Here is a 13,681-nt window from a genome sequence, read left to right as displayed (position 1 = left end):
ATACTAACCACAGAGGGTACTTGTACAGATTTCTTTGATGTGGTTCTGTTCCTCTGTGGCCTTTTAACTATTTGCTATTCCGATAGCACACAAACGGATAATAAAGTGTTATACAGAGCAACAGTTCAGTTGTCAGCTGTACCCCTGCTGTTGATGCTTCTCACTGGGGAGCCATTGAATTAAATGGTGTGTAGTCAGCTGGCTGTATTTTTCTTGTCTCCTATGCAATGACTTCACCTCATTACCTCCCAGGTGAAACTGGAGCTGTCTGCATCAGCAACCTGATTCTGATTTCAAAGAATAAGTTAGGACTTCCGACTACTGACTGTGGAAGACCGGAGCATTGAAGCATTAGCCTATTTTAAATCTATTTTACCAATTTTTTGTTGCCATCACTACTGATGTTGGAAGTAATTGTTGGGCTTTCTTAGTCAGCTTTGTTCTTAAGTAGTTCAGTGGTTCAAAGTTGAAAAAAATATACAAAAGGAAAGGAGAGCAATGCTACACAGGAAAATATCTATTAAAAATCTTCACTGACTCCTGAGAATTGCACAGTGATTCTAGAATATAACATTAGATACAGTGCTTGCTGCTCTTCATTTATCAATTTAAAAAGTGCATGGATAATTATATAAGTATGCAGAACATGAAAATGCATTAGTAAAAGCTAGAGGGGTAACACCATTTTGCCCTGTGCTCTGTAACAGTTTTTTTAGATGATTCAGGCTGAACATTTTAATTGTCTTGGTAGCATGTGTTTGAAAATTCATAAAAACTTTACCTATTATTCTACAACAGTTATTTAAAAAGATGTAAATCCTTTCATTTCTGTGGAGATGAGCAGCGACAAATAATTACAAGTATAAGCTAGGATCAAGTCTATCTGCAAATAAAGGCCCATAGTCTCACAGGACTAATGTAGCTAAAGAATGCCTGAATGCAGACTGCCTGCGTGAGGCTCCTTCACATTCATTTCCTAATAGGTTAATCCTACCCTGACAAAACTTAAGAAGCAGAAATCTGCTAAAGCTTAGAATTAAGCGTAACTTACCTTGTACTGAGGCAACAACTAAGACAGTAGTCACAAGCTCTGCTTGTTTAGTTACTCTGAAATTCCAAGTAGAACCTGGGGAAGGTGGATCACAAGGAGCAATTTCATATATATTAGAGGAAACTGCAGACAAAAAATGGGTGAAGTGAAAAAATGTTCTCAAATTCTGTCACTAAACATAGTTTCGTACTTCCACAATGTGATGCTATTTGCAGTGCTGTTTCTCAAAAGCACCAGGTGGGAGAAACACTTTCCACAGAGCCCTTGGGAGTTGTTAATGTAATGGTAGTCTACCAGTTTGCATGCCTCCTTCCTAATCATCTCAGATGTTAGTAGTTTTCCATTAGCAACCACTCTGAAGTCACAAAAAGTACTGAAAATGTGGTACTATGAATCATTTGAGAGGAAATGTCTTGGGAAGCTGAGAGAATAAGTATTGGCCTCTAGGGAGCTAGTTCATCGTGACTGAGGATGCCCAGCTTCTCCAGCCAGTGCAAAGATGCTTCTGAATTATAGTGTCCTTTTTGCTTATATAGTTTTCTCTGAAAAAACAGATCACTCATATAAACCTTCTTGATGACTTATTAATTCCTAAGCATTTCATGTGTATGCCATGTGACTGGAAAGAAGAACATAGTTGTAATTGTCCTCCATTCATTAATCAAAAGAGAGGATAGGCTTGATTTCGGTTATCTTTAAGAGATCTAACAAAGGAATGTAAAAGGAATAATGAAGGGAAAAGCAAGACGATGGACAAGACAGGAAGGAAGGAAAAGGAAAGGAAAGAAAGGAAGGAAAGGAAAAAAGACGGATGCAAGTGAACAGGAGACAGATTCCTGCAGACAGAGATCAGGGCTGTTAAAGGTGTATCATGAAAGGCAAGGACTCGGGAAGACAGTCAGGGAGAGGAGCCAGCAATAAGTGGGAAAGCCCTAGAAGAGCATGTGTGAGAATTCAGTAACTCTGCAATATCTATCTGGAATGTACAAAATGTGGAGATACTTTGCCCTTGCCTGCTTCTTTGGGCTGTAAGTTCCTTGGGCAGGGATCATGCATCTCTGCCGTCCAGCACTCTCACTAGTGCTATAAAATATTTCAGTGCTCTAATTTTATACCTGACTCTGCCACTGACCGTGACCTCACTTCTATCACTTAATAAATCACTTAAATAAAATACTGCCATGAGTCATGGAAGCACAGAACGTGTGAATGGTTGAGTAGCCTGGTAGTTAAAGGATTCATCTGAGAAACATTCAGAGGCTTGAGATAAAATGCACAGAGATCAGCATCTCTGCTGGTGATGCTGTTCCAGCAGAGATTTAGAGAAACCACTCTCAGAATATTTTTGAGTGCTAGAGCCTTCTCTGGGGATATGAGAAATGAAATATCAGATGCTTCCACACAAAGGAAGGACCTGAACATGTGATGCCTGTATACTAGATGTACGTACTCCTGGCTTTTAGTGACAAGCGGGAGACTACCATTTCCACATTCACTACTGAGCCCATGTTTTTGAGCTCTCCCTCTCCTCTCTAATATTATGTGCTGGAGTGAATTAAGATGTTTAAGAATTTAAAGACGTCCCAAGCAATACCTTTTTTTGCAAATAATGGTTGGAAAATTTTTGCTCAACCCTACCCGTGGTAGTGCCTGAGCTTTCCTTCAGTCCTTATATTGTCTCTATAAATTAGCAAAATAAGAATTACCCCGGTTTTACAACTGAAGCACCAGGTTTTCTTTCTTTAGTTGGTGGAATTTAAGGGAATCAACGAATTTTATGGGGATGTGAAGGGGATTGTTTGCTAAAATGACGGAATAAACCTTCAGTGATGTGTGTATGTGTTTGAAATACAACTTGAATTCCAGTGAGAAGCAGCTCAGCATCGGTAGAAAAGCTTCTCATGTTAGAGCTGAGAGGGAGGTTTAGAGACTAGTCACTGTAGGTTGGTTCATTGCTGTGCTTCATCTCTGCCTGGGAGAGGTCCCAAGCCGAGGTCCTGGACTTCACCAGAAAACGGGCAGGCTATCGTTGTGGGAGACAAGGGCTGTGGGAAGGGTGCTCAGTTTGCTCTGCTTGGTGAAGCACAATTGGACAAAATGCATGTGGCCGACTGCAAACAGTCCTTCCCCTCTGACTAAGGGCGGCTCCGGGACCAGGGCCGGTCAGCAGGTACCCTGCACGGTGGCAGGAGGACAGATCGTCCAAAACCACTGGCAGCAGGAGTAGGGGAGTTATCCGTGTGAATTGTGACTGTGACTCCCCATGTACAGAACGGCTTGACTTCTCATGAAACTGTTTTAATACTACTCATATGTCCCAGGCATGCTCTGTAGTCATTTTTTTGGTCCATTTAAAAGTGGGAAGGACACTGGACCACAGCCTTCCCCGCTGTGTGTGACTGGTGCTTTCAGGCCACTTACTACCAACTGGTGATCTGTATTAAATAGGGCAGAAAGTAACATTTTGCTGTGCTTGGTATTTTTTGGCAGAAAAAGTTTGATTCGCTAATGGCCTTTCCCCAGTCAGATGCTGTACAACTGTATTCTTGCAATTAATATTTAATCAGACACTAATAGCACTTTACGCAGAATTCAGATGTGCTGGCGAGCCTTTCCTGCAACTGGGAGCTTAAGTCTGTTGTTTTGCTTAGAGAGCAGGTGTGTGTATTTTAAAGTGATGCACTGACAGATATCTTCACTTACATCTTTGCAGTCAGCGTAGGGGAAATATACTGTAACACAGGTAAACATGACTGCAAGTTGTTTTGCAGTATACAGATTTCCTCTATGAAATATTGCAATACTAACAGCAAAAATGACCTTTTGAGGCCATGGTTTACTCAGAAACCTGAGTATTATAGGAAAATAAGACTAATGGAATTCAATTGACACTTACTATTTCTTTGTTAAATTTGCCTAGACAGTTGGTGTCCATAAAAATTGTGATAAATTTTTTCTCTTCTTTCCTCACTAGATCTCTTAATCATGTAATCAGGCAACTTGGCTTAATCTCTTGTATTCCTGAGAATAAAATTTTCACTGCACTACTAAACAGAAACCCTTAAAGCCAAACCATTATGAAAATCTTCAGTGAAATTAAATGGAAGGTTCCATGTGTGCAATTGAGAATAATAATGGGGAATATCAATCTTCCCAGTGAAGTGAGTGTTGAGACGTAGTAGATATTTCCTTTCAGGTTTGAAAGGAAATGCTTATAATGTTTTTCTTCAGTTGTCATTCATCCCAGTGTTAATTACATTGTAGGGTTTCCCCAATGACATGTTTGTTGAGCTGAATGTAAGTGACAAGATGATTATGTCTAAGTGATTTGTAAATGTGTTGGCTTTGAGGGCTTAAATATTTGTATAAATGATTCTTCAAAAAGCTGAGGAATGCTTGACATCTTCACAGATAACAGGATAATGACTTTATTATGCTTCTTATTCTAGGGCTATATTTTGATTGTCTTGTTCATTTGAGTAGTTCCTTATTCCAGCAGAGCCATCATGAAAATCAGTGGGACTGTTTCAGGGTAAGATGCAAACCAGTATGAAAAAAGGTAACAGAATCTCAGCTGCAGAGAAGGAGATTCAGTTTTAGCTTTAAAGCATATACAACTATGTCTCTGAGATAAAATGGTGAGAAAAGAAACCACCTAAGTTAGTGTCTTAATTAAAAGAGGTAATTTGTTTGGACAGTAAGTTTAATGGAATTCTGTGAAATTATTTTAAAGGACAAAATTTCATAATGAACATCCTGATTGAAACCTGTATGATCTTAATAGGAATAATATTCTACTGATTTTCAGTTCCAAGGAGCTGCTGACGCATTCAGTTAACGAGGAGTATGTGATGAATGTGAATGCTGAAATGAGGGCCTAAAAACATGTAGCAACTTTCCACTGCTTTTTATATAGATTAAGAAATGTGTCTTAGACTGGCAGGAAAACTGGAATAAAGGAATATATGAAGCAAGGCAGAGAAAAGAGAGCCTTAACTGGCACCTTTTCAAGCTGAATAGGGAATCCTTGCAGGGAATCTCTGCAAGGATTGCCATAGGGATGCATGTTGTCCCGGTTAGGTCCAGGCATGGGAAGTAAAGGTGACTGATACTGTGTACCAGGGGTCCAAAGGCATACAGCCTGTGCTCTGTGAGACAAGGCACCATCATTCCCGAGCCAGTGGGCAGTGAGCATGAAAGAACAAACAGGATAGTGGACAAGTGCAGTTGGTGTGTATGATAGTTGGAGAGGATGTTGACTTAGAAGAGATTTGGATAATTATGGAAATAGTGAAGTCCTCATAGCTCACATAGAAGATGGCACAATGTAAAAAAAAAACTGTCTGGCTAATTTACTGGAAGTGGAAAAGTGACTCTGGGATGTCAGAAGTTCTGCCAGTGAAACAGCCTTTTGGTGAGAGGACCCTCTGCCATGTCATAGCTATTTTGGTTGTCTAAAAGATGTGAGTAAGTTAGGGCACAGCACACAGTTATGTTCTGAGATAGCTTTTTCTGTAATCTCAAATGATGCTACAAATGTATATTCCAAAGGGTATTCATTTTTCTTGGAAAGGCCATATCTTTATCAGGCCTGCTAGTGAAGTTCAGGCTGTGTACATAATCTCCATGGCATTAAATATGATGAGTAGGGTGTTTAGCAAAGACAATTCCTGTCCTGTCAACACCCTACAATCATGTAACTCTCTTTCTTCCTCAAACATCCCACAGTCCATTTTACTGCCTTCAAGAATAGCTCACCTACAATTAACACTGAAATCCAGCAATTTCTGTGGTAAAACTTGGCAATTGGTCAGCATCCCAAGGCAACGTTGCTCACCTCTTTAATGCAAGGAGAGAGGCTTGCTTGCTGAAACTGTGGGGAAAAAAAACAGACTATTTGAGGATTAAACACTTTTAGGAAAATATCCACTGATAGAGTTGGAATTTGATGAGGGCCTGTGAAATCATATGGCTAAATCAGTGATATTTGCTAACTGGCAATAACAGTGAGGATATAGCAGGGTGAGGAATACTCTAAAAATGCCTTACCTTACGGTCCTTGTAAAGGAATCTGCTGGTAGCCACTGTTGAAGACGGGACTTGAGGCTACATGGATCTTTGTTTTGTAACTTCTTTGTAGTCTTAATACAGAAGGAATTTATATTAAAGAAAATGAGTATAAATTAAAGCATATGGGCAGAATGAAGCAAAGAGGGTTTGATTCTAGCCAGTAGTATCACTGAGGTAAATGGAAAGCACTAGAGTCACTGGAATTTTGTTTGTTTAAAAGAAAGGCAAATGAGAACAGAATTGGATCCTTCTCATTTTGTCTTTCAGGCGTCTGTTACAATAAATTTCATGTGACAGAGGCCACGTATGTCTTTTGTTCTGTGCAGATCTTGAGCATGTTATTGTGATTCTGAAAATAACCACTAATCATTTCCTGAAGAATCGTCCTTTTTGATGAACCACTCTGTATTTTCAGCTGCTTTTGACATTATGCCACTAAAAGCTGGTTTGTCTTTCAAATATGTTTCCTCAGCTGTAGTTAGAGCTTCAGCACCACAGTTGGCTGTGAGGAGATACAGCTTTGTCTGAGAGCTGTGGAGACTTCAAGGTTGGGGAAGGAGTTTGAGGGAGAAAGGTATTGGCTGCCACCCTTGGGGCAATGAGCTGTACTGAAGATTTTTTACCCATCTGTGCTGTTAATTTGACATGACAGAACCTAAAGTAAGAGGAGCTGGGCTACTGTTTTCTGATGGAGAGAGCTTTTCACCAAAAATGCTGATTCAACGGACTTGGGTTTTTTTGAGGAGACAAATCAGTTCTGTTCAACTTTGGGCAGAAAGGTAAGGAGCCTAGCGCGTGGTTAGGCCAACAGCTCGAGTCGGCTCCTCCTGTGGGCTGCCTTCTCGCTACAGGCCTGTCCCCAACTTCTCTCACCCTGAATTACATTTTAATACTAGTTTGTATCTACATTTTGTTGGAATTTTGCTTAATACAGGTTTATATGATGCAATCACAATGAGAAATCTCTCATCCCCAAACTATACCTTATTCCAAATCCTGACTGGAATAACAGTATGAGGTAATCCATTATGGTACTAACTGAGTAAGTCAACAGTTACTAATTAGAAAAACAAATTTGAAATCTGCCAACTTATAACCCGAAGATAATAAATTATGTAGAATATGTGCATTATGTTGTAAACATGCTGTGTTGCAAAGCATTTATACTACATTATAGCACAGAGATGTTAGTAGAGTTAAAATGAAATTTCAGATTATTGCTTCATGAGAAATTTCCTAATTTTTTTCAGTTTGGACAGAAAAAATTAGTACTTTATAATTTGACCACGAATTTTGCATTCTTAACAACTCTAATGATGCTTTCACACTAGGTATGGTGTTTGGAAAGATTCGGAGTCCGTACTGGAATTTTTAAAAATTGCGCTATGTAATTTTAGATCTGCTATAGATATAATATATTCTAATATATGTGTTAGAATAGATCTGATAACTTCTCTTGTCAAGCCTTATAAATTTAAATATTGTTGTAGACATTGAGACATTATTGCTTTTGATTTATGGCTAACTGAGGGTGATATTAGCAAATACCCACTCTAGTTTTTATCCTCTATTTCTAATGCGGGTCTAAACATCTGGCATTGATGTGCAAGCTTAAGTTATTTATTAACTTTATATACTTGTATATTTGTATAACCTGATATACTTTTATGTAATTTTATACACTTATACATTTTTATATATACTTTAAATATTAACTTGAGATTATTGACACTTATGTATCTTTATATAATTCATATTTATTATTTTTAATTAACCTTAATATTTACTTTTGTTACTAAGGAATTTGTACAAGATGAGATGTCTGGTTTTTTTCACTTGCCATGCATATATTCGGGAGGCATATAGGAGGAGTTACTAGCTTCCGACATGGCTGAGGAGCCTGTAATGTATCTCTAGAGAGGGAGGCAGTTTTCAGGATACTAATAGTTTCTGTGAGTAGCGGGGCAAATTTTGTAAGGTGCTGAAGAGTGCCATTGATAGTAGCATTTCTTTATTAGTCATGTCTTCTAGCTGTGGAAACTGTAATGAGAAAAAGCATTTTCAGTATAGTATATAAATGCATATTGTTCCGCTTTCTTATGGCTGAAAGCTGAAGGTGAATGAATTGACACTTGAACTCATTTAGCTACTGGTGGAAGGACGGGTTCTTTAGATGGATTTAATTGCCAGCTCACTTTTTTACATTTGGTCCCTACCCAGGGAACTTTTCCTTGACAAAACTGCTAATTGCTGTAACAAAAGCCTATAAAAGTTCATTGGGGAAATGAAGTTGTGCATTTACAGTAGATTCTAACTTGAAAGGTAGCCAAATGCTGAGTGCATCCAAATACATTTCCCAAATTTACTTTAGTTTGAATATAATTAACTTCAGTGTCTGTAGCTTGCTCTGCCAGTACCAACATCACTGCCAATATTAACAGATTTTGTTCCGTACAGGTCAGGGCAATTATAATCACTATACCCGTCTCAAATGAGCTAATAAGGATGGCAAAGAATTATAGCAAAATGTAAGTACAATTTAGTTTGTCGGGTAACCTTCTCACCTCTCATGGTAATACTGTAATAGTATGTACACAACAGGGACCAAGTTATTACCTATCATGGCAAGGGTCCTTTCTTTTGTTCTTTTTTACTCTTTTTCTGTACAGGTAAGATACTGACTAAACACCCTGGTGTTTATACTGGTTCACCATAAAAATACTCCTCATTGTTACAAAGCTGTATGAGATACCTAATCTTGAGATGCTTTGAGGATATGCAAGTGGGATCAAAAAAGAAAGTCCAAAAAAAAGAAGTCTATAGATAAGAAAAAAGAATACATTATCATTTGCAAGATAAACAAAAAAGAAGCCTGTAGATAAGCAAAAGAAACATTTTCTTGGTGAGAGACAAGTGAGGAATTTAGTAGGTAAGTCACTGACAGTCTGCTGAAGTATTTGCCCCGGAGGAACCATGCTGCTGCATGTGAACTTCTGGGCATTTCGAACCTTATCTAGAACCTCCAAACCTGACCTAGAATCTTGTGGGCTACAGAGTTCCCATGCGGTTCATAAAGAACTGCATGCTTTGCTTTTTCACTTAACATTTCTGACTTTTGGGGGCTTTGAAAACATTGCTTCTGGGTTTTAGCCTTTCATCGCTTTTATGAAGCTAACTTCTTGGAAGATTGATGTGAATGGGAGTAGGATTTCACGTTAAGCTTCTGCCATAGTCCTTTCATGCAGTTTTATAATTTTAAAATAGTGAACACAATCATACAATAGGATAGCTATATCTAGAAAGTTTTGGGAATGGAATCCAGAAACTTCTGGAAACTGTGAAGCAATGACAATACTTAGAGTTTGCCCCAAACTCAAGTCAACTTGATAGAAGCTCTGTCTTCAAATTTGGCTGGCTTATGATTCAGTTACTATATAGAAACACTTTAATGAGATCTACCTTCAGGAAGATTTGGTGGAGTCAGTAGTCAAGACAGAGTTTTAGAAGTTCCAGAACAAACTGCTGCATAGAGGCCTGCTTAGACTACTGCATAGGCTAGTGCCTGGACTCGCCTCTTGCTTCATCAGTGTTGTGAGTCAAACGACTCTTTTGGCGTGAGGAGAACGAGCAGCCCTTGTTCCCAAGGGCGATTTGAGAGACTTTTCTGGGGAAGTGAGTTACAAGTCTTATTTCCTCGGTGACATGTTACGTTTTGCAACAGAACGCAGGGTCGGAAGGACAGGGCGGCAAAAGTGAAAGCACAAAACGTAACAGTACGTTGATTGTACAAGACGGTATGCTCTATGATGTTGTAGATCTTATGCAATTGTTAACCCAGGAAAACATGGTCATTATTTATTTATAAATATGAAACAAAATCTGATTCCATTAATTAGATAGTAATGAAGTTATTAACCAAACATTTTCTTTCTTAATCTGAAAGTTTTTTTTTTCATTGTTACCTTTATAATACGATAATATGTTATCAACTAAAACCTAAGAATTTGGGATGGAACCTGATTTCACCTTCATTTGTCCTGGCTTTAACATTGCCTGTTTCAGGGTTTTTGCCAGTCTATGGAAATGATAGCTGTGCAGCCTCTTCAAGGGGTTTCAAAGTGAGAGTTAAGAAGTAAGAAGATGTGGAGTGAGGTTGGGGCTTTTGTGTGTGCATGTGTGTGTCACATTAAGGTTGGCAGGCCTTTGGTGCTATTTCTGCAGTGACTTCCAATAAAATGGGTTTGGTCTGCCAGATGAAAAGTACATGTGATGTTTTCTTGAGTCTGAGGCAAACTCTTTCGAATGTCTTATTGACTGCTGAAGTTTATACTTCTGTAATGTAGTGTTACCAGATGCCGTTCCACCATTTGTGTGTGCTTTGAGAACAAGAGATAAACTTCTATAATTAATAATGGAAAACAATTTCCTTTTTAATTTTAACGATGTCAGAAAAGATCCAGTCCATCATGCTTTGTGAACCGACTTCTGGCAGCTGCTGAATAATAGAAAGAAAACTCTAGCTTACTTTCTCTCCAGTGGATATGCCGTGTTACTTGTTATTCCTGAGTCCCTGTTTTCATGGAAGTTCATTAATAGAATGTGTGGATGATATGTACCCTCTTATTGCCTGGTAACCACTTTGATTTGCATGTTTTAGTTTTACCCTTCTGCCACTGTGTACTTGCAAGTATTTGAGAAATAAATAATTACGGTGCAAATACACTTGGTGAATTTTCTGACGTTCTTAATGATCGCTAAAAAATTGGCTTCCAAATCTGCTGTCGCATGCTTTTCAGATAACGTTATCAGTAGTGACCCTGCCAGGAGTAAAAAGGAATAACAAGTTGGAGTGTTTCTGGTTCTAGAGATTGTTTGATCTATTGCTTTGGCTTCCTGCTGCAAGTTGGGACACTCTTTATCTTTCTGATATCTCTGTGATGTTGCCATCTGCCACTGGAGTTAGCAGGGAGGGGTCAATGGGTTCAGTACAGCAGGGAACTCATTTTTGAATTGGTTAAACCCTCTGTCAGTTTGGGACCTTGACTCAGAAACTGCATTGCTGGACTGGAGAAAAATAGAGCGCTCAGCAAATTACACCTAAAAGTGCATTTCCTCCTTCCGGTTCTGAATGAAACCTACCCTTCATTTTGGCGTGTGTATTGTAAATCCTGGAAGATTAATTAAATGTGGTTATGCCTCCATGGCAAAGGTTAGTTTTACTTAAAATTTGTCCAAGAAGGAAGCAGTGCTGCTTGGAGCTCTCACATCTGAGGAATGTAACTTTGCTAACAAGATTTCAAACCACCTCGGTACACTTGTGAGGCTGGGCTGCTCCATGAAGGTCCTGCCATAACTTCAGCATAGTCTCCAACAGGGACGGGGGGAGATGTGTAGATTATGGGTAATCTAGCTGACATAGAGACTTGAAACCCACCTGAAATTTCCATGACTACAACAGGACTCTGTAACACAGGAGCTCATATTGGAGATAAGACAAAGGCATATTTATTCTCATACACATTTCTAGATATAATAATTTATTACCCAGTCTGTGGACTAAGAACACATCTTGAAGGTCTGTTTAAAACCTGATGTACTAAGAGCTTCACAGAACATCTTTATGAGGGATGTTTTCTGTGATGCTAATATGAGGGTATCAGCTTCATATAAAGCAGGAGTTCAGCTTGGGCAGGAAACAGCAGTCTTGGTACATACAGAAGAGAAATGGCTTTTAATCACTTGGGCCCAGGAATAGGTTAAGTGTAAACCTGAGGGAAAAAATGGGAGAGAGAACTGTCATTAAACATGAAAGGCAGTCATGTAGAGAGAGCCTTCCAGGGAATTGACATTCATAGGCAAACCCTCCACTTCCAGAAGGCAATGAAGGAGTTAGCTATGAATCATGAAGGCTGCACTGGATTTGGATAAAGCAAGAATCTCGGTTTGAAATAGGGGAAGCAGAAGAAGAGAGGAAAGAATTTCAAGGATTTCAATCTGGAATTTGGTGGCTCTATGTGGGGAGTTAGATCACCAGCCCATAGGCAATCCTTAGACCTAGAATTGAAGATTTACCTATAGGATGGTTGCTACTAAGAATTAGGGCATTGGTCCTCAAAGCTGATAAATGTAGGAGAAAGAAAGCCAGCATTGAGAGCAAAAAGTAGCATTTCGTGGTGTGCCTTCTTGGATGAACTCCCTCTTTGGCCTTCTGGATGAAAGGCAGTAAGCAACTAGAGAGATATTTGTATTTTAAGTGTACGATTATTTTATATTTGTTTTAGTTATAACCTTCTGTTTCTGATGTAATATCCAAAAACATGACTATGAGTCTTGCCCAAATGCATTATTTGAAACCATTGAGCTTGGCTAATGCTAGAGAAAAGGCTGCATGAGCTAGGTAAAACTGGCACATAGCGGGTGCAGTGTTATCTTGGCGCTAGTGAACCCCCATGCAGTAGGAGGTGCAGCACCTCTGAGGGACTTGTGCCTTGTGGTGAGTGAGTGTACTGCATCAATCTGTGAAGTATCAGTCCAAAGCCTGGTACTGTCAAGTGCTGAGAGTCTTTGGGGAGTTTTTTCTAACAGCAAGAATCTGGTGCTCCTCCTGACCATGCTGTGACCCTTATGATGGTGCTTGAACGGCAGTTTGAGAGACTATGGTCTGCATTGTTCTTCGGCAAGAGGAGGAGCGATGACCTTATCTTGAAATCATTGATTCCTTTGATATATGAATTCATGAAGGAAGACTGGTGATGAGATTGCATTAAATCAGGAAGAATCTGTAGTTTATTAAGGCTCAGATCAGAGAATATGTGTTTTGAACTTCCGTTCTTAGGGACATCTCAACCTTGAGGATTGGAGACTTGTGGTTGAAACACGGAGATGTGTTGGACAAATAGAAAAGCTCAAATTCTGACATTATCCTATAAGCATGATAAACTTTCTTGAGGTATAAGTGACATGTAAAATTATAGAAGCTGCAGTCCAGAATGAAGCAAAATTAATAAAAGGGTGTTGAGCTGTGGAGAGAGCAGTCACTGTGATTGCTACATGACTTAACAGTCTTTTGCATGAAAGAAATATACTTCAAAAAATGTACAGTACAGACGGGCACAACGTATTTGGGAGTTTGTTTTACCAGTGACCACTGAGTCAACAGAAAGACTCATTTAACAGACAGAGTCAGACTCTGTTTTGTGATAAATAATGCTGGGTCTTTACTTGAGTATCAGTGAGGTGGTGATATTTCCCCTCAAGTGCTGTGTGATACTGCACTAACATAGAAGGAAAGAATGCTATAAAATATTACAAAGATACTAAAATTCAGATCTTTTGTACAGCCATCTTCTCAATCATGTTTCATGGGAAAAAAATCATACAGAATTTCAGTAAGACACAATTTTGGAGCGAGAAGCATCATTTATTCAACTTCCCGTAGAAACTTCTAGCTGTCATGTCTGGAAAAATGGGCCACCTTCTTAGGCACCTAAAGATGGACTGAATGCCAAGGAACAGGAGCACCTGACTACGGAAGCTTGGTTTCCTAGTATATTTTCTTGT

The 13,681-nt window shown here is 39.0% G+C and overlaps 1 protein-coding gene across 1 annotated transcript in view; it reads left to right on the top strand.

Moving 5' to 3' along the window:
- The window catches only part of GPR158 (G protein-coupled receptor 158), a 219,095-nt gene that overhangs the window by 71,887 nt on the left and 133,527 nt on the right, over window positions 1-13,681 (top strand). The gene's annotated exons all lie outside the window — the stretch shown is intronic.

The sequence above is a fragment of the Struthio camelus genome, chromosome 2 (genome assembly GCF_040807025.1).
Source record: "Struthio camelus isolate bStrCam1 chromosome 2, bStrCam1.hap1, whole genome shotgun sequence".
NCBI lineage: Eukaryota > Metazoa > Chordata > Aves > Struthioniformes > Struthionidae > Struthio > Struthio camelus.
Note: the sequence above shows the minus strand (reverse complement) of the source record. Positions and strands in the feature narration are given on the sequence as shown.